Below are 22,755 nucleotides of genomic sequence, written 5' to 3' on the forward strand. Positions count from 1 at the left end.
AGTGATCAGTTCCTTGGATATCTGGAATGTGCACGGCTGCATCCTGACGTATCTCTGCCATAGTGTGATATTCAACTGTGTTCGAAAATATGAGCTACCTGTTGATTCAAGGTGAGAGGCCTGGGGGTAGGGAAATGGGGTATCACTGCAATGTTTTTCGTGTGTTGTTGTTGAAGTATATAATTAAAAAAATCAATAAAGTATTTTATAAAAAAAAAAAATCCAAATGTCCCAACCTAATCAGAATCGTCATGTATTAGCACAGTGCAATCCATGTGTCTGCCAGCAAATTGCTTATAAACAATACATATATTATTTGAATAAAGATGAAACACTCTTCAATCCACAGTGAATGCTTAATTATCAATGTACTAGGTAACATATGAATGTACTACCTTGCCACTGTGATCTACATGGTTTTTACAGCAAGGTTGTTTGTGTATGGTCTTAACCTCTGTGAAAGTCTTTAAAGGTTTATATATTTTTTTAAATACTTGCTTAAACGTCATGCACAGGTAAGCTAACAACTATTACAATGTTAGCTATTTTCTAAATTTTTTATAATTCTAATACTCTTTTGTGCTATTACCCATGTATGCAATATTTGTTTGATTCATTTTACAGAGTGCTGTGTAATAAAGAGTTCTCAGAAGCATAGGCCCTGCATCATGTATATAAATTACACAGTAGTTGTCCTTGTGGGTTCGGAGCAGACTCAATAATGGCCAGATTCCAGTGAGTTAGCCCAAAGTGTGTCAGTAAGACCCCAGACTGTTTTCTCGTTTATGGCACAATAAGCTATCTACAAGGGTCCAGGGTCAGAGAAAATGTAACTCATGGGGCCAACATTCTTTTTGGCTCACAATAAAAACCCTGTTTTTAAAATCCTGTGTGTGTATCAGCCAAGCCTCAGCTTCATGATTTTTGTTAACTGTAAGCACAAGGATATAATAGATGCACTGATTTTGATGACTAGAACAGTGTCTCGCATAGATAAAAGCTAAACTTTCTGATGGCACATAGTACAGCAATTTATTGGGTCACATTCAGCTTTCTGATGACACACAGCATGGAAGCATCATGCATCCAAAAGTCTAGCTTGTACCCAGCAGCAACATAATGTTAATATAACGACAGATTTCTGATAAGAGCTTGATCCTGGTACTGCTGTGTGTGTGGTGGGTGCAGTGGAAGCTTAGAGTGCTGGTGCCTCTACTAGAACTGCTCTGTGACGGACACTTGCACTGTTGTTTCCTGCACTAGAGGTGCTCTGTGTAAGTGAGGGAAACTAACACTGCCTTTACTGCATATGCACTACCCAGTCTCAATGCACGATGAAAGCTTGTATTGCTCTTGCCAAATGTGGTGCTGTATCTGGACTTGCACTGCATGAGCATATACTGTGCACTATATGAAACTTGGTATAATATTTTTACAATAAAATGGCAAAATTATTGGTTTTTGTCAAGCTTGTGAGGCCTTGTATTAGTACTATTTATAATCGTATCTTGCAAAAGCGGTAATAGCCCTGATTTAGCTATGGATGGTAAATTATGGGTAATACCACATTACTCTGAATCAGAGTAATATATTAACTCTTCCATGGCTGGAATGCCATACACTGCATTTTGAGTCACTCTCAAGCAGAGGCTTTAATTACTGTTGTTCAGTTAAATTCAGCTACCATGAATACTGAGATGCACATTTTTGAAATATACATTCTCTAAGATAACCCCCACAACAAGTCACACTATTGTAGATGCTACGAAATAAAACACTCTGAGCTGTTTATAGTAGATGCATTTTTTACTCTGAGTTGACAGGCCACCATTCTGCTGGGTCAATTAGATCTAGGCAGGCAGTCCGTGAGCGCGTTCAGGGGGAGGAGGCCTCAGCCTCCATGAGCCTAGTGGAAGAACAACCACCCTATTTACTGTGGTGTCTGCTGGTTTCCACCGACGAAGCTCATGACAACACGTTGCAAGCATTTAGGATGAAAAATAAATGCTGGGCAGGCCATGAAAATAAAGGTGACATGCAAGCAATGTGCTTGTTTTTCAGGCTGCAGAATATAGTGAAATTACCATGAATTGCATAATGGCCTTGAGTATTTTATTAAAATGGAGGAAGAATGAGAGATAGACTCCTCATAAATCAATCAATCAACAATCATGATTTATAGAGCTCTGCTTATAACCCGTGAGTGTTTCTAGGTGCTGAGGGGGTGGTGAAGAACTGCTGCTGAGGACTATCCATCAAACATCTAGGTCTCAGGCCCTGCCTGACCTCCTGCAGGGTCGAAGCTGTCCGGAGCTGGAGTAGGTGATTGTTCCAAGACTTTGCCGCTAGGTTGGAGAAAGCGAGGCCGCTGCTCCTGCTTCTGTTGATGCATGGTGTATGAGCCAGGGAGAGAGATGCAGAGCGCAGCTGTCTGGCAGGCTGGTGGAAGTTAACTCTGTGGTTGAGGTAGGCTGGACCCTTGTTGTGGAGGGCCGTGTAGGCATGGATGAGTAGTTTGAACTGTCATCATTTGTTGATGGTGACCCAGTGTAGTGCTTTGAGGTGGGGGTGATGTGGGTTCGCCTTGGGAGGTCGAGGATGAGCCTTGCTGCTGCATTCTGAATGGTCTGGAGTCTGTTTAGAAGTTGTGTGGTGATCCCCATTTAGAGGACATTGCTATTGTCCAGGCAGCTGGTAATGAGTCCGTGGGTGACGGTGCCAGGTCTGGTGTTGGTGGGTAGACATTTGAAAAAAAAAATTCAACGTGCTTAAAATGAGGAAACATGATGAAGAGACAGTGTTTATCTGCTTCTTCATCGTGCGCTTACTGTTGAGTATGATGCTTAAGTTCCTTGCATGTTTTGTGGGTGTGGGGCCAAGTTGGGCTGGCTACCAGAAGTAGTTCCTTGGGGGGGGGGGGGGTATTGTGCCCGAAGATGAGTGCCTTAGTTTTGTCAATGTTGAGTTTGAGGCAGTTGTTCTGTATCCAGCTGGTGATGCTGGTCACCCTCCTGTAAAAGTTTGATTTGGTGGTGGTGGGGTCAGAGGACAGGGATAGGATGAGCTGAGTGTTGTCCGCGTAAGCTATAATGGCCATCTCATGGGCTCTGGCAAGGGTGGCCTGTCGGGCCATGTATATGTTGAAAAGGGTGGGGCTGAGAGAAGACCCTTGGGTGATGTTGCAGATAATGTCCTTTGAACCCAGGAAGAAAGGGGGGAAGCGGATGCTCTGGGTTCTACCGGTGATCCTTCTCCTACCTCGCTGCCAAGACTTGGAAACCCTGCCTCTCCACCTCAGGCATTCCCTGTCACAGACCCGATTCAGGAAGGATCTCAAGACCTGGCTCTTCAACTGAACCTCCAGGCCCAGACGGATCAGCAGCCTCCTCAGCGCCTTGAGACCTTCACGGTTGAGTAGCTGCGCTTTACAAACCCCTGATTGATTGATTGATTGAACAATGCCGCACTCTCAATAAAGATATTGTTGGTCTAAAGTAAATAGGAACATAGTGTACAATATATGTGTACACATTGGAGAACATGGCCATCAAAGGCATGAATAACAGATAAAATAGGGTATCGGGGAAATGTCAATTGTAGGAGGGAATGGGAAAGTGAGGCAATTGGTGGAGATGAAGCGCATCAAATGCAAAAAGACTCCATCCCTGCAAGTAAATACAATATAAAATGAGGATCAATTTCCCAATAATCTTCTAAACAAACGCTGTCTTTGGCCTGCAACGTAGGTCATAAACAGCTCGAGAGTTTCACTCAAATAATAACACTGACATATTAGAAGACCTTTATCTTAGCCCATTTTATGACTTCTTACTCATATTTTGTGATAGCCTACTCGCAAGCTAAGCAAGCCCATATGTGGACATTGACTTTGTTTTCATGTTGCAGGCAAGGAAATGTAGGAGTAGTGAGGAATCAAAACCTTACGAGTTCGATTTCTGAACTGAGAAAATAATAATATCTACTTACTGAAACAATAAGTCGCGCTTTGGGTGGTCGGTGGAAACAACCTTCTCTAGCCCAGGGTTCTACAAACGCAGTCCTGGAGGGACGGATCCAAGCCAAATTATATGCATATCTCCATTGAGATAAATGTAGTTATCTTAAAAATCTGGCATGGATCCGGCCTTCCAGGACCGACTTTGGAGAACCCTGTTCTAGCCTGTATGTTTCTGGGACAAGATTCCCTAGCAGAAGAAAGCAATCCAGCTATGTTAAACGAAAGGGGCTTTGCATAGCTCCTCTGTCTGATCAGTATCATCTTTTGGGCATGATAATTTCACATATAATACTATTCCCACTAACAGTCTGCCTATTGATTATGACCTAGGGTTACTAACAAATCCTACTATCTTATTAAATTCCTATTCTGACAACTTTGTTCCAGTAAAGAATCTTACAGTAACCTTTCATGACTCTCTGATATGATTTCTAGAATGGAATCTCCCTACTATTTTTCCGTGTATTTCACTTTTTAAAACACTCTCAATGTGCTGCATCTCTGACTCCTACCTCGAACATTCCATCCCACAGCCAATTACTGCAACATTCCAAGACCATTAAAAACATTTTTCTCATTTAACAGAAGAAAATAGACAAATATAAAATGTATTAGTGATAATGTTCAAAAGGTCCTGGTACATTCTCATTGATTTGCAAAGTGAAATTTTGCTCTCTATTATCTTGCCCCGTCACCTAAAATAATAGTTTTCTTTTCGCATTCTTTTATTTTCTCATTCAAGTTAACCACTTTGTAGTTGTTCCATTGGATACGAACATCGAACAGCACACATCACCTCCTGCCCTTAACCGCACTACCTTGCTCTCTAATTGCCAGCATAGAAAAACGTCAGCTTTTTTCAAACTTACTGCATCTTCCAACAGGTGATTCACATATCTAAAAACCATCAGGACCTTCACATTTTTTAACATAATAATTCTCCTTCTACCTTCCTCTGCCTTCCAAATTCTCATTCAATAGGGAAAAAGCCCTACATGCATTCCTTCATTGCCATCACTCCCCACACCTTTCTTCCAGTAACAATTTGCATAGTCTCATTCACCTGGTCCACAAACAACACAATGTCATATAGCCTGTTTCCATTTCCATGCAGCCCTATCGCCCCAGGATGCAGCAACATACACGTGGAAATTGTCTATCCAATTTTTTCCAGTGAATGTATATGTCCCATGTTATAGGCAGGAAATTTGGTAGCACCGCAAAAGACTGCATGGCTACAGTTTACAAGGTATTCATAAACACACATATTAGCTAATTGCTGCATTCAAGAGAAAAATAAAACATCTTTCCCCCAATAATTAACATGCGCAGGCCTGAACTCCTTGTGACATCTTAGGCAAAATAAATGTACATCATTGAGCACAATAAACTGTCTCAAGCACCTCAATTTTTTAGCAACAGCATACACATTTTAAGTCTCATGGTCTCATGAAAGACAGCTCTGAACAGTGCAGGCCTCCTGCCTCACAGGCCACTCCCCCCTTAGAGTTCATCATCAGTATACAGATACCAAGTAGGTCTTAATGACCAAGCATCCTTTCCTGAAGTGGCAAATGTTTTCTGCTTTACACACTGTTCGACACCTCAAGTGCTAGAGTCTTTTTTGCCTGTCCCCTGAAGTCGACCACATGCAATGCTCGTCTCTCAGTCCAGTCCATTTATTTTTGCTCCATTGCGAATGTAGATCTCCTAGCCAAATGAACTTTAATCTCTAGACCAGCCACAAGAAGGCCACTTTCTTTTCTAGGGCTGAAGTGGCCAATACACATACCATGAATGGGATAGATCGGCCATTTGGGGTAAGCTAGAAGAGATCACTCTTGCTCAGGCTGGTCAACTGGGTACCTCCACTCCTGGTCCAAAATCAGTTCGGCAATAGACTGAAATATTTATAACTATGGAACCCACGCTAACTCAGTATTCCCTGCATATCCGTAGTTGTCCTACCTGCAGAGCTTAAGTTACAACCACAAAAGATCTGGTAGACCACATTTGTGGAGTAGCAATTTGTGCGATTCTTGAAACGTATTGTAAATTCTCAAACAAAAATGTTTGGTCTTTGATCTTGACAACTAACAACACTTGAGCAACCGCACTTTCAATGACCCCACTATTAGTGGTAATCTCTCTTCTGTAGAAATTATCACATTCCATGGTGACAACAGATATTTGTGAAGAGAAAACATTTTCCTATAAAAAGCATAAATCCTTTTAACCTGGTGCTGCATTTGATGATAATGTAGAGTTGGGAGTAATTCAATCTGTTCAGGATAATACAAACTTCTGTAGAGGAAGAATTGTGCTTCCTGTGATATGACTCAGATTATGCAGCTGGTGTGAACAGTCAACTCAGTATTTGTGTGTAGTCATCTAGTCATTTTTCCTCAGGTAATGATCGAAATAACCTATGGAATACTGAGTATGGCTCACTAGGGGACTATGGCTATACAGCTGTTAATTGGTAATTTCTTGTGTATTAAAGGTGAAAATTGATAGTCTAATATTTCACTTATTAAGCAATGAGTTGTGAGAACATAACTAAATATTTTTTAAGAGATTCATCTATTGTTTTATAAGTACGGAATTAGATAATTTATCACTTCATGTATGTTTTGTTCATTATCAATAAAAGAGTGAATTAGATATTACAGTCCCTACCATAAGTCTTATCTTGAATCAATTTATGTTAAATTTTGAAGGCATTCTACGAACTTCTCTCCAAAAAAGAAACATTTTGTATTCTAACACATTTGTAAAGAGAATCTCTTCTGAAAGAGTCACTGACAGATATTACCATCACTGTCCCTCTGCTGTGTTATGCTGGCACCAACCAGGATGCCAACTAATTTAGAGGGGTTTGGTCCAAGTGTTTCAACTTAAGTTCTTCCTTCCTTTGAACACACGTCTGTCATCTTATTACTACAACCTTTCTGCGTTGGTCTATGTAAGAAATAGCGTTGTTGGTTGACTGGGATGTGAGCCCTGGGTCAAGCAGCAATCACAATCCTTGTCATGGTAAGAAACAAGCAAACCCCAAATTAACCTGGGCTCACTCCCTTGGTAGCTTAGCACAGAGTAGTCAGGCTTAACTTAGAGGCAAGGTGTAAAGTAGTTGTGCAAAACTTCAAACAGTATAACTGTGAAAACACACCACAAAAGGAGCCCACCAAAGATTTAGAAAACATAGAGTCATTTTTAATAAATAAATCAAGAAACAAAGACCAAAATCCAATCAGTAGAACTGGAGATATTGAATTTTAAAAAGCACAATTCAAAAAGCACAAAGTAGCAATTGGAGATATCTGGTTGCACTGGACAGGTACAACCTCAGAAGTGCAGGCTGACCAAGATCAAGTGTGGGCTACCTACATTGATCCAGTTAGGCCTACTGACCAGTGTACCCTAAATCCAGGTTGCAGAGCGTTGCATGGATCCGTGTCGAAGATGCGCTGTGCAGCCAAAGCGATGCATCAGGACTGAGATGCGACGAGGTTACGGTGCAAGGTCATGTTATGTCATCGTCAGGGATCTCATCAACGGGTCTTTCCAATGAGAAGTCCAGTAGCATCCGGGCTGTGGTGCTCACCTGGCATAGGCTTAAAGACTGTGCTGTAGAAATGGCAAAATACTTTGTCCTTTTCTATCTCGGCATTGATGGCACTGTGCTGATCCTATACTTAAAGACTTTGATAGAAAAGCAGACGTTTGAGGTGATCAGATCTAGTGTGTCGCTAGTGTTGAGAGTGCTCTAACAGGAACTGCTTTCCACCTAAATTTGAAAACTACCCAGAGTTCTCTCCTTCTTTTTTTGGATAATGTATGCGTCACTCTATGCCTCAAAGGGTATTGTTTTGACTTATACTGGATGCTCCCTTGTTTCAGGACAAAGCTATACCTCTCTGAAGAAACACTGTATCAGTGGTTGCTTTTACTTGAAAACTACCCAGAGTTCTCTGTTTCTTTTTTTGTGTGTGTATATATATATATATATATATATATATATATAAATATATATTATAAATATATGTATCTTTCAATTTGGAAATTACACTTAGAAAATGTAATAAGGTAATCCCAATGCTATCCTATCAGAGATATAGTCCTTGCAGTAGTTACAAACACATGTAAGAGTTTTTTTCAGTAAAAGGACATGTTTCACTTAAAAGTACATGCCCTGGTCTTTAAATATATTGCACCCTGCCCTCATTGTTGTCCAGGGCCTACCCTAGAGGTGACTTAAAAGTATTAAAAACGAGGATTAAGGCCTGGGAAAAGGTTTATTTTGCCAGGCCGAATTGGCAGTTTAAACTGCACATACACGCTCTGCAATGGCAGGCCTGAGACATGTTTTATGGGCTACCTAAGTGGATTCCTCAGTCAGTGCTGCAGGCCCACTAGTAGCATTGCATTTACAGGCCCTAGGCACGTATAGTACAACTTTATTAGGGACTTATAAGTAACTGAAATAGGCCAAGTGGGTATGAGCCAATATTACAATGTTTAGAGGAGAATGTACATGTACTTTAGCACTGGTTAGCAGTGGGAAAGTGATCAGAGTCCTAAGGCCAGCAAAAACATGGTCAGACAAAATGGAGGAGTAAGGTAAACAGTTGGGGGGAAGACCACCCTAAGACAGACAGGCCTAACAGTCTACAAAAGCATACCGACAAGGAAGAGGAAGTATGACATCTCTGTATACTGATCAAGGGACTTTCCTTTGAAAAACAGACAATGAATCACATACAGTTCTCAGAACAAACAGAAACCTCCTCTTATGTACCGTATGTGTATTGACAATGACATTGTAAGTATTAATGTTATTCCTGTAAGGTTTGTGTGTCTTTTGAAATTAAGTGAACTAGTTTATAATACTTTTTACAAAGTTTGGGGGATCTGGGATGCATTGTGTCTCAATTGCCTCCTGTCTCTGACTCAAAAAAATCTTCTCCTCAAAATGGGGATAATGTATTTGTTTTAATATTGTACTTGTTGAAAGCAAATATGTTCAGGGGATAATGTACATTTTTGTGAAAAATGGGTGACTTGGGCAGAAGCTGATATTGCTATACTATATGTAATAATGTTTCCAATGCCCATTACTTAAAAATTAGAATTGATGCTAAGACTCTTGGGAATTACAACCAGTTGGCCACAAAATAAAATATTCTAGTTATATAGCCATGGCATGTCATTGACTTTTTTATCACACACCTTATACATTTGGTATTGCCTTGTGGTGCTACTGCAATAATTAAAATGATCGGCATTTGTCCCAACTGTGCCTCTTTTATTTATTTTTTCGAAACTTCTATTAGGTATAATGAACTTTTCTATCAATAGGCAAAGCAAGGACAAAATGCCCACAGAACAGCAAAACCAGCATCAACACTGGCAACTGCTCTGGCTTCATTGAACTAATTAATGCAAACAAACATGCATAAATGTGTCAAGACTATGTGTGTCGAACCTTTGTTCAAAATACATTTTCTGTGTATCCTATGTCTATGCCCTCTTTTTTATTCCCCGTTCCTGTCGTGCAGCATAGCACCACCACCACCACAAGAGTGGAAAATAAAACCTGCAGCACCGTGAACTTCCAGTCTGCAAGTTGTATATTTTGTATGTAAAAATGCAAAAAACGCCCCAACTGCACTTTCGAATAATGTATTGGCTCAATGCAGATCTAGTATGTATTATAATAACTGCAACAGACAGAATGTAGAACAATTTCGTACATTCACCCCAGTACAAGGATCTGGGCCTAAATCCATCGTTTTTTTGCACTCCACACCATCCTGGGTTAGACACTGGCTATATGCAAATCAGCTCTGACCCTGTGCCTCATGGGAACAGTCCAGTCCGAACTACCAAGCCATGTCTTTCCCAGACCGGAATCAAGCATCCAAGGACCGGTTTCTGGCTATCAGCTTCATCAGCCTAGATAGCTTGACTCCAGTGGTGTGGAGAGCCCGGGACTCACGTCTGAGCATACCCAGCCCACTCAGGGTGAAAATTGCAAAAAACACAGTTGATGGACAGAATGTAGAACAATGTCATACATTCACCCCAGTACAAGGATCTGGGCCTAAATCCATCGTTTTTTTGCACTCCACACTGGGGTGGCTTGGTGAGCAAAATAACAATGGATTAAACCCAGATCTGTCACTGGGGGTGAATGTTTTGCCATTGTGCAACATTCCGTCCATCATCTTGTTTGTTTTGCTGTATTATAATAACACCTTTCAGTATCAGATAACATATTATGCCAGTGCTCCAGGAGCAGGTCCCTGAAGCAGTCCTGCACCATGCAATGTGATATGTAAACACTGACTGCAGTAATGTACTCCTGCAAGTGCTGCTGCACCTCAGAATATGACAATCTCACTCAGCACTCTAGGCAGTCTCATAGCAGCTACATTATGATGGGTGGTGCAGTCCCAGTATTGAGAGGGAGATGTAACACTGATATTGAGATACAAATTACTACGCACCCAGAGGGATCATCCGCCCCATCTTTCTATTCGCAAAGGTCCGCAGGGTGCTATTAATGTGCACCTCCCACTAAATAGTGTACATGTACACAGGAAGAATATCGCCCCAGTGCATTGTCTGGATACTATATGCCTAAGGCATTTAGGGCCTCATTTATGAGGCTGTGCGTCACTTTTATGCTGCCGGCGCGTCACTTTTTGTGACGCAGCAGTGGCATAAAAAATGCGCCTTGTTGCGCCATATTTACAAAGTGACTCATCAAGGCAGATGCGTCACTTTGTAAACCCCTGCGCCACATTATACCTACGCCAGGTATAATGTATGCAAGGGGGCGTATTGACGCAAGAAAGGGTCCTGGAAGTGACGCAGTGAAATCTATGAGATTTCACTGCGCCACTTCTAGGATGCAAATGCATCAATATCTTACGCCTACCTCATGGCAGGCGTAAGACTGACGCAGGCCCTTTCACATGGGGTTTGCTCCATGTGAAAGGACACATTGCTAGAGTTGCGTCACTTTTGTGACACACTCCAGCAATGCGTCACTTTTGCGCTTACAGATACGTCAGGAATACTGACGTATCTGTAATTCCTTGCGACATGATGCGTCATATTATAAATATGACGCATCAATCATGTCGCAATGAGTGCGCACTGAGAAGTGACGCATAGCTGCTTTCACGCAGCGATGCGTCATTTCTCATAAATGAAGCCCATAGAATCTCTATAATTTGCATGGAGAACACCGCACGCATGTGAAAGGAATGCCACTAAATGTCCTTATATAGTATAAGAGAACACAAGGGAGACTCAAGAATCAATGGGGACCAAGGGCAATCTGTATATATAAGTTTCTGGTGCTTTAGTGTTCTGTTCTAGAAATAGTGACCCTATTGTGCACATTGCTGATTGTCACATAATGTTCTTCGCCTGCTTTTCGCGATGATTTTAACACTTTTTGAGGAGTACCCCAGCAGGGTTTATCTTCTATATTTTACTGTTAAAATTTTTAAATAAAAAAGATTGTTAAATGCCCAATTGGATAAATCCTGGATATTATTGTTTCTCTATAGTATTGGTTCTTACTCTATTACTTAGGGACCTTTGTTCCTCAAAAATACTCAGGGCCTCATTTATAAGGCCTTGCGTCACTTTTGCGCTTACAGATGCGCCAGAAATACTGACGTATCTGTAACTCCTTGCGACATTATGCGTCATACATTAAATATGACGCAACAGGTATGTCGCAAGGAGTGCGCACTGACAAGTGACGCATCGCTGCTTTCACGCAGCGATGCGTCATTTCTCATAAATGAGGCCCTGAGTGTCCTGCAGCAGGTTTTGCATCATTGTAGAGTCTTGCAGTCCAATCTAGCCTGGATGGCTTTTGAAAAAACGGCCCTAATTCTTCACAAATTGTGTAATTTTGTTAAATGCTAATGTTAAGTAATCCATAGACGTCTATGACTGAAATATTTAAGACAGTGGCTAAAATGAAACAGAAGATACCAATTGCTTTGCTGTAACATCTGTGTTATATTTCTTATGAACTTCACATCCGATATGGAGTACTCATGCGTGTCGGGTCTAACAACGTAACATAAAATCTGACAGCAGTCTACTCTCGGAGGAATTCCTATCCACATTATACACAGATAATGGCTGCCTTTTTTTTTTACTTTGTCTCGAATGTCGTTAATTGTATATTGGTTGAAACAATACTTTTTATGATTTCAAAGACAGCATAATGGCTTGCCTTTCAAATACCCCGGCTCTAACTCTTCTGAAAACTCAAGGTCTGTATCATCTATTGAGTGCCTCTCGTAGTACAGATACTCATTACCGGGCGCAGAACAATAAACAGCGGCGCACATTCCACTTGGGGAAAAAGCTATAAACGTAGACAAGCATTGCTTCCTAGCAGCAGTTAAAACTCGTCTTGGCTCTGTAAATATCTAAAAAAAAATCAGCCATTGAGATCATAGATAAATACACACGGACAATAATTCCAAATCACAGAAATATAGCATTTAAAAAGAGGTCCTTACTCTGGACGACAGCACTATTTAGTATTATAAAGAGGAAAACGAGAACAGGCCGGCAGTAAGCGAAGAGACAATATGCATCGGATGCACTTCAGTTAGGCAGATACAAATTAAATAAGTAAAAAGGTTAATTTTGTATGCCATACCTCCACTCTCAGAATAAATTGTCGGCTTCCGATAATCCAGAGAGACGAGTGAGTCGCAGATGTCAAAGTCTCGCTGTGTGCCACACCCAGCACTAGACCCCTCAAATCCAGAATCAGAAAAAAATAAGGCACCCGGCAAAAAGGTCAGCTACAGAAGTCAAAATCCCCAGAAGAAATTTAAAAAATAGTACCAGTGGAACAAGCAGGCCGCCATGTACTACTGTACTACAAGCTGCCAAAAAAAGGGGAACAGGTTGCTCGCTTCCTCAGTTTCGTCGAAGTCGTGGTTATATTTTTTCAACGGCTCGCACTATCAGGACACACGTCTTCCTTTTTACTCAGCGCTGGCACTTTTTTTATCTCCTCTTTTGCATACTCAGTTTGAACAGCACGCAGTGTATGATCGGGGTGTTGGGAAATAATGCAAAGCCGTCTGCTTTCGGGAGGATTACTGGAATTCTTTTGAAATACTGTAGAATTGGGTGATGTTTGTATTTCGTTAGCCTCTAAAGTGCGCTCGTTCTTGGTTATGCGTGAGACACGGAGCGCTGATTTTGGATGTTTGGGGGTAGCGTGCCCTTAAACCTTCATTACTTTTTTATCATCAAAGATATCAACACCAAATGTGCATCTTTTTTTCCAACATGCTGGGGTTCCTAAAAGTATGGGGTGTTTGCAGATTCCGCTGGCTACATTTTGTTTAATGTGGCAAAAATGGATTATAGTGATGTACAAAAAAAGCATAATTTTTTTAGGGGAAATTGTATCAATTAAAGGTTTGCTGTGCTAGGATCACCACATTCCCGGGATTCAGGAACAAGCAGAGCTGTAACAAAACTTTTATTTTACTATAATATTTGTCTTTTTCTTAGAGGTAGTCAAAGTATTCCTAATTTTGTGGCTTCAAGCTACTTCCACTTTAGGTGGGAACGTGTGAAACCAGTACGTGAACCCGGAAAGCAATACACATCTGAAATGTAGACCAAATTCTGAATTCAGCAAGTGATCGTTTGTGTGGATCTGGCAAAGTTTTTAATGTTTTTTTTTTAATCTGCTGACAAAAATATTGATAACGAGTAAGAAAAAACTGCCATTTGTGCCACTTACATCTGTAATTTTTTTGTCACGATGGCCAATTTACAAATGCGATATATTGTTATACCCAAAAGACCCTTCTAGTTGCAGGCATATATAGAGTGTATTGGTTCTTCAAAAATACACAATACCCAGAGTCAACAACTGAGTTGTTGACTCTGGGTATTGCTCTAACCATTGAGTGTGGCTCAATGGTTAGAGCGGCAGACCCTGATGCAGAGGTTTAGCCTGGGACCAGAATTCAATTCCCCGCCTCGGCAGGTCTTGGGCTAAAAAAACTTCCACGGACCTGATAATTCTCGCCTCGGCGCCTATTCCAATCATGGAGTCCCACTCTGCAACTCTGGGCAATAGCTTGCTTAATCTCCACAAGGGCCCCCACAACGCTAAGGATGCCTGGCCTCCACCTTGGGGGTTCCCAGAAGTGGACACCTCACAGGGAAAGCCAGGATGGGTTCCACAGCGGTATTCGTACAAGCGTCTTGAGACCCTTGCGGGTGAGTAGTGCACTATACAAGTATCAATTTACATTTATCAATTTACATTTTGCACCTTGCAATGATTTTACATTGTGTGCAGAAACAAACAGTAATTCATATTGTAAAATGAAAGGAGTTAAAGATGGGTATTGTGGGAAATCGGATTGTTGGTTGGGGAGGGGTGAAACCCTACTGCAGCAAAAGCCACAATTCTTGTCAGGGTAAACCACAAAAAGTCACTAAATTAACCTGTGCTTAGACCTCTGGTAGCTTGGCACAAACAAAGCCAGGCTAAATTTTGAGGCAATGTGTAAAGTATTTACAAAGCACTAACAGTAATACAGTGAAAACGCAACACAAGGAAAAAATCCTCATTTTTTCAGAAGAATAGAGCAAAATGTAATGAATTGTTTGACACCAAAAATCCAATCAGTAGAACCAGAGATCTGCAGTTTCAAAGATTTTAGGTAAGTATAGCACCTAAACACATAAATTACCATCTGCAGGTATCTGCTAGTTGTTCTAGACTGGGGAAAGACACATGTTCAGGCCAACTGCAATGGAGCATGGGTCAGATTTGGGGACCAAGTTTGTCCAGCTGAAAAAGTTATCTTCTCAAAGTTTGTCGCTAAGAGTCAAGTTCACATTGAAGGGGGCAACAAGGAGTAAACAGAGCATCACAGATGGTTGTTGCTGTAGTGTGAAGAGTAGGCAGGGTGTCGCAGACAGACGTTGTTTTAGCGCGAAGATCCAGCTGGGCGTTGTGACTGGTCATTGCTGGAACTTCACATTGGCAGTCACCCCAGGCAATCGATGCTGTAGTGCGCAGTGCAAATCTCATGTTGCCAGAGATCGCTGGCTGTCCCTATAGTGTGAAGAGAAGACTTGGGTTCACTGGTGCTTCGCGTTAGCAGTCATTGGTGCAAATGAGCCTGTGCGCTGTCGTGAAGAGCCCAAAACCTCAGAATTTCTCTTTGGATTTCAGAGGAGTGCACTCTGATGCCAACCAAGGGCCCATGACCTGGAGAGGCACCATGAGGAATCAGGGACTCACTCTTGCAGAGGCCAGCAGGGCTTAGGCAGGTCCAGTTGCAGGTCCAGTTACAGCAGGTCAGCTGGGCAAATGCAGGGAGACCTGACCTCTGGAGCTTGTTATGTCATTGTAGTACTGAGGTCAGTCAGCTGACCCTTGGAGTAACTCCAGGTAGCCTGCGATGAAGGAAGCAGGTCCAGTCTTCCTTCTCAGACAGTAGGGCAGACTTCAGGCAGCAGGGCAGTGCTTCTTCTGTAGTACCCACAGGCCAGGAGTGTACTAAGGAGTTGGTCTGAAGGCCCAATTTTTATACCTGGTGTCAGCTTTGAAGTGGGAGAATGTCTTGACTTCCCTTCACATCTGGTTCTGGAATATTCTTCCTCCTCCGTCCAGGTCCCAGGATGTCTGAAGTCATAAAAGGCTAGCGTGAAGTTCTTTGTGAGGCAGCTCCTTCGAAGTGCACGTGTGGTATGTGACAGCTCCGACCTTCCCAACAGGCCAGGATGGCCCATCCTCAGCCACGGCCGGTGGTAGGTGTAACTGCAGGGTGGTGACGTAGGGAGGGGGAGGGCCAGGGTGGGGGGTTGTAATGTATGGATTACGGACTTTAACAGGTAAGTAAACATATAAATAAATAAAACAAATTTCGTTGTGTGCACTGCATCACTAAATGCGATGCAGTGCGCTCAACAATTTTTATAGTTTTCCTTGCTCCAGCATTCTTTCTTCCCATAGATGTGCTCAGATATTAGCTAGGTGGTCGGCCCTGCATGCTAGAGAAAATTAACAACAGATCTCCTTCTTTCCCACTGGAAATATTTTTTCAATACACAATTCACTGTAGACAAGTAAACGTGGGATGGCATCTCCTTGAGCATCTCCAGTCCCAAAATCCATTTTCCTATTTTTACATCATGAAGATTGGAGGCAGTTTACTTCTCTGAGGCATCTTCATTCCAGGGGCCCAGTTGATAAAACTGGATTTAACTACAGTTAAGGTCTCCACCCCAGTAAGAAAAATACTGGAGTTTACACATTTTAATAGAAGGCGTGAAAATGCACTTGCCAACCGTGCAGACTTTTTTCAAATTGAAGGCTTTCAGAAGCTTGGGGAGATATTATAGACATTGAGCAGAAGTACACTTGAAGGGGTGAGCTATTTTTGTATCCGATACATCCATGATAAGTGAGTTAGATGCACACTGACTGTTTGTGAGGAGCTATCTGCACCGGAGGCTTGACAAGTTGTCAATGTTTCATTTAGAAGCATCATTTTTTCTTCACATCACTTTGGAGCATTTGGTGAGTTGAATCAGCATTTGAAAGTTTATGACAGACAGGGTCAGGATCACATTACTAGTGCAGAGGATCAATTTTCAACACTAAATGACATAAACATAGGGGAGCCATGAAGTGGTCCTTGTCTAGCTCATAAGCAAATTTAAGAATTACGGTCAAGATCATCTGAATTTACACCTTCACATTAAAATTACTGAGCTGTAGTACTTCAAGAAATATGTAATGAGCCAGATTTACAACAATTTCACAAATACAGCACAGCCAGTGAAATTGATGCATAGTATTGCATGAAAGGGAGAGAGCAGAACTGCATCATATTGGCTCACTTTGTCTCTCTTCCTGTGCTGGTGCACTTTGGGTTGCCTTGTGCCAATGCAGACACCCCTGCAACATAGTAATAAAGATAAAGATATTTTACCTCATTACTCCAGCAACAAGCAGGTGCACCATTCTGGTGCAAATCTACGTCTGCAATTCTTTATAAATAGGATCGAAATCCACAGGTGGATGCATGGGTGCTCCCATGCATCCATCTGTGGATTTCGATCGGTCCATTAAATGCCCCCCTGGTGCCAAGTTATATAAGGCAGACCAATGTGCTGCTTCATGTTGCATCTTCTTTTACAAAGCAACCCAAACTGACATTTGCATTGCACATGCCAAAATTAATTTTGCATTGAGTCTGGGTCAAAAAAGTGACTCAAACCTGACAAAATCTTTGTAAATTTGGGCCCAAGTGTTCAAATTTCCATGAGCGCTTCTGACTATTTTTGTGCCTTGCGAATAAGGTAGAAATCTACTCAAATCAATAAATAAATATGTAAATTATAGGTTTTCCACTAGTTATTATAACGACTCCCAATTTCTTAAACAAATTCCTTCAAGGAATTGAAATCTCTACTTTTTATGCATGGCTGGAGAGGGCTGTGCTTTCTATCATCAATCACACAGAATCATGATAACGATAGAGTATGGCCGAAGATCCTTTTTTCATACAGAAGCTGACTGACCAATGGGACAATAACCATGGGTAACAATGTGGACTGAACAATATATCTTAAGTCAATTTCCTCTGACAGGCATTTCAGTGGAACGGTCATATAAATTCACTCCTGACAGGTATTAAATAAGATCTACCAAGTTTCACAGTTTTGCAATGGCGGCAAAAAAGGAGAACATGCCAGAAGAGACACAAAATGAGCCTTGGTAGGGGTGAATCTAAAAATCATAACCACAATTCAGGAGAGGGAGGGACAAGAAGCTGTTAGAAATAGGTCCTGTACCAATGCTCCTAAGGACAGCGTAAAACAAAATAAATGGTATCAGTTCCTTGAAGAGTAAGAAAGGGTGCTCAGCAGCCTAGGTCGGTTGCGAGTGGGAATGTTTGTCTCCAAAACTAGGAATGAGTATGCAAGAGTGGGGAGTGGTACTCCTGTGTATCCTTTGCTCTCCCACACACTTGCAAGTGTAAAGCACCATCATTGGGCACTACTCCTCGTGGGGATGGTGCTGCAGTCCCTCACGGGCCTTACTAGAGGGCTCTTTGGTGGAGATCTTTTAGGAATTGCTGCACTTGTGCATGTGGGTGTGTCAGCCAAGTGATGGGTGTGAGTGAAAATAAAATAAACCAATGGTACCCTAACAAATTAATTGGGAGGTCCTCTGGGTTGAGCTAAAATCTGGACGGGATGGAGATGCACTTTAAGCAAATTAAAAGAGGGGGGGGGGAAACGATGTATTCCCACTGCTCTCAACCTGTAAATAAGTGTTTTGTGTGTTTAGAAGTGAGGGATGGCTGACATGTTTTACGCTGTCAACGGTTTCTTATTGGATCCCTACGTGCTTCATCAGGACCCTGAATCAGGGTGGAAGGTGTGGGAATCAGGGAAAGACGCTCTATACTCCCACCATACCTACAATGAGGTAAAAAAAAAGTTTTTTGTTTGAGACACGTCTTATTCATGTGCTCTGGACCCAACCCTCCCGTGGTGGAGTAGGGCTGCATCGGCGTGTCTGGTCGGGTAGGGAGTGGAAATTTATCACCCTCCTTCCTGGACCTGAAGACCTGTCAGCCCAACAAGTACGCCGGTCTTGTTGGCCCCACCACGGGACACCATTGTAGTCTTCAAATATTTCCCCTATAAGCCTCTGAAACACTGGCGAAGCAAATGCAAGTCCAAAGGGAATAAACTAAAAGCTAAATGCACCCTCTGGAGTTAAAAAACAGGTCAAATGACTCGATTCTACACACAAAACCACCTGGTGATATGCTGCTGACATGTCTAAGGTGGTAAACACTGTAGCTCCCTCCAGTGTACTTAACATTTCGCTGGTGTTGGGTAGGGTTCCCTATCCACCCAAATGCTTTGGTTGAGATCAAGTAAATCAACACATCAACGCATGGAATTGTCACTCTTTTTTCTTATTTTTTATTTTTAGACACTGGTAAGTACAATAAGAACAAAAAAACATACTAGCACAGAAAAGAAAAAGCACTAAACATAAGAACATAACATACTTAGCATAGAAAAGAACATAAACAAACAGCCGTCATGGGAGTATTAACAAAGCCAATTCGAGAAGAGTTACAAATATATACGAACACTCAATACCGATAACAATTAATTAATTAATCCCACTGAAGACTTGACCAAACCCTCCCAAATTTAACCCTTGAGCGTAAAACCCCTAGCTTTAGCTAATGCCAATTCCATTTCATAGTCCCCCCTCAATAATAACCAATAATCAATAATCTTGGGACTAAGTATGTCAATCCATACCCTGGCGATACACAACGAGCACAAACAAAACTAATTGAAACTAAAGATGTTGATAGAGTGCCCAGATCTGCTACTGCCCCCAATAGAATTTCTTTCTCGGTTAGTTGAATCTCCTTGCCAGCTAACCTACTCAACACATGGGCAACCTAATAGCAAAAAGTGGTTAGCCGTGGACACGTACACGACATATGTCGGAGATCTGCGGCGTATTCATTACACCTAGGGCAGTATGACTTTGAAGAATCATGGCAGATAGCCCATTTAGAAATAACCTTAGGGGTGTAGTACAGCATAAAAATAATGCAATGTTATTGCAAGTTTAAATTGATTGAGGTGACAGTAGAGTTAATTAAGACCATTCAATCAAAGACCTCTTCCGTAGTGACATCAATTGCAAAAATACGATTTAGTTTAGCTGTGAACTGTATTACGTCATCTTCCAATTCAGATATGAAACTCTGATAGGCCTTCCCTATAAAACCTCGTCCTGAGGTCTGAAAGATAGCCGGTAATACATCAGATGTCGAGGTAGGGCTAGCAGGCCCTTACCTTGGATAAAGAAGTCCCTAACTTGCAGGTATTTGAAAAATGAATGATGGGATAACCCAGATTCATCTTTTAATGAGGAAAATTACCTAAAGACGTGTTTGTCATAAAGCTGCCCTAGCCGTGTTATACCACACTGTAGCCACATTCTTCCCACTGAGTCCCAAAAAATACTAGGAAACCTCGGCTTGCCCCACAAAAATATAAATTCATGTAAATCTGGCACTGCAAAAGCTTTGCAGATATCTTGTTAAATACGGGAGATATGTCTGATTATCTTGAAACGAACTCTCTTGTAGTAATTCTGATCAGACACATGATGTAGTAGAAACCCCGTATTTAAGCCATAAGCCAGCTGATACACAGACCACGTTTTTCCAGCATTGGGTTCCATAAGTAAGCTCTGGATACGGTTAAGAAAGGCTGCCCAAAAGTACGTTCTAAAATCAGAAAGTTTAAACTCGCCTTGCTCATATGTCAACTTAATATATCGGAGAGCTCTCCTCGCTCTATGATAGCCCCAAATAAAACTTCCAATAACACTATCATGCTACTTAAACAAGGACATCGGAACTCTTAAAGGAATAGTATGAAACAAGTACAGAAATTTTGGCATGATGTTCATTTTTACTATATTGCATCTCCCAATAATAGTCAATGGCAGCTTATGCTACCTACGCAAATCAGCGGCAATTTTTTTAAGCATTGGTTCGTAAGGCATAAAGTCCTCAGTGTGACAGCTGAGTCACACACCAAGGTAAGTAGCAGAAGTAGTGATATCGAACAGAGGTGAAGTTGATAATGGTACGTAATTTAAAATTCACTGCGTCTTGTTTAAGTTGAGCTTGTAGCCAGAAAAGCATCCAAAATGTTGTGCCTCATGAGTTAACACTGCTATAGCTTCCTCTGGCCCTGTAGTGAATACAGCAAGGTTGTCTGCATAAGCAGTGACTTTTAAAATGATGCCATTGAAGGATACTGGCGGACAGAGACATTATGGAGCAGATGCCTAATGAACGGCTCAATGTAGAGAGTAAATAATAAAGGGGAAAGTGGACACCCCTGCCGCGTACCCCGCTGAATACTAAAACAGCTGGATGCGAGATTACTGAGTTTGATAACAGTGGTTGGATTATGATAAAGTCGCTGTTCCGCTGGGACAAACCTTCGACCAAGACCTAGAGAAAGTATAGTGCACCATAGGAATCCCCAAGCTACTCGGTCAATGGCCTTCTCGGCGTCCAGCATCAGCATTCCAATCTGCTGATCCAAGTGGCTAGCAACATCAAATGCTGCAATAGCTGTATTTATATGTGCTGCTGTGTCCCTACCTGGAACAAAACCATGCTGTTCTTCTGAAACCACTAAATGAATTAATGGGGATAAGCAGGAAGCGAGAAGCTTTGAAAAAATGTTCGTGGCCGCATTAATTAGAGATATTGGTCTGTATGAGCCCATATCTTCCAATGATTTGCCCTTTTTGGGAAAGACAACAATATTAGTTGTGTTCCACGATGGGGGTGCATCCCCTCCCTGCAGTATCTCATTGACCAACTCAAAGAGTACTGGATTCAATACATCCCTGAATATTTTATAAAAATCAAGCGGGATGGTGTCGTCGACAACCGCTTCACCACATGGCAAAGCTCCAATTGCTAAGTTCCGTTCCTCAAGGTCAGCATTATTTTCCAGCCTCAACGTCTGAGACACATCCAGAGCAGGTAGAATTGTCACTCTTATGAGCCACAACCACAGGTGGAAACCACTCAGAGCTTTCAATGGGCTCGATAAATTCCTGACCACAAAGTTTTTCTATCTCTGTGGGCATATTCCCTCTCAAAGACAAAGGCACCCTCTGAACATTATGAGCCACAGAAGTGGCTATATATCTTGGAACCCTTTAATTTTTCCTTGATGTTCAGTAAATAACCTAGAAAATGTATCCACCCACTGGCTCACTAGAGGAAACACTCATACATGCATGCATCAATCTAGACCTGGGGATCACACAATCAGGATGATTAGGGTCCAAAATCATATCCAATTCTCCTTTCTCTTGCCAACTTAATAAATAAGAAACCCTCTTTTTCAACATATACTACCCTATGGCCAGGTTTACCATCAAACTCAAATAGCCCATCAAATTGACCCTTAAATTCTAACTTCTTTCCACCATATGCACACATCTTTACCCTGGATAGTTGAAGCTCTTGTAGTTTGCATTTTTAAAAAACAATCAGGCCAATCAACATAAATGGCAACCTTGATTCCACCATCAAGTACACATTAACGCCATTAATTATAACATTGCACAATTGCGGCTTCCTATGATGGGGTTTCAACTCCCCAACAACAACATCAATGGAAACTTCAACCTGGTCACTGGCAGCTCCAACACTCTCACCTTCACTTCCATTACCTATGGTCGCAGTCAAAATCTTATCATTTTCATCACTGACTAATGTATTCTCTTCCACCAGAGATACCACAGGTTTCCGCATGCTTCAACAAACTCGCACAAAATGCCCCTTCCGATTGCATTTAGAACATATTAAAGACAATGCCGGGCAATTCTTGGCCGAAGCCACATAATCATAACTTTTACACCTAAAACACACAATGACATCACTAGTTTTGTTCCTTTTGGTTTCTGAGTAGATCAGTGGTCGAAGTGGGAAAACAAAAGTAGGGGAACTGTGGGTGGAGAATCAGCGGGCGGGAATAACCGAAGATTGAATCAGTGGGCGGAGTCAGGGGTGTGGCTAGAAATAGCAAAACATACCAATTTTTAGTACGTTTAG

The 22,755-nt window shown here is 41.7% G+C and overlaps 1 protein-coding gene across 4 annotated transcripts in view; it reads right to left on the minus strand.

Annotated features, from left to right (window-relative positions):
- The window catches only part of SYK (spleen associated tyrosine kinase), a 275,583-nt gene that overhangs the window by 232,568 nt on the left and 20,260 nt on the right, over positions 1–22,755 (minus strand). The window contains exon 1 of one of the 4 annotated variants that reach the window (XM_078675626.1): positions 12,723–13,068. The exons of 2 other annotated variants lie outside the window; for them this stretch is intronic. The gene's annotated coding sequence lies outside the window, so the exon portion shown is untranslated. Of the gene's footprint in view, positions 1–12,722; positions 13,069–22,755 lie in introns of those variants that run through there. One more of the 4 variants, XM_078675629.1, reaches the window with a different exon arrangement.

Source organism: Lissotriton helveticus, chromosome 2_1 (assembly GCF_964261635.1).
Source record: "Lissotriton helveticus chromosome 2_1, aLisHel1.1, whole genome shotgun sequence".
NCBI classification, from domain to species: domain Eukaryota; kingdom Metazoa; phylum Chordata; class Amphibia; order Caudata; family Salamandridae; genus Lissotriton; species Lissotriton helveticus.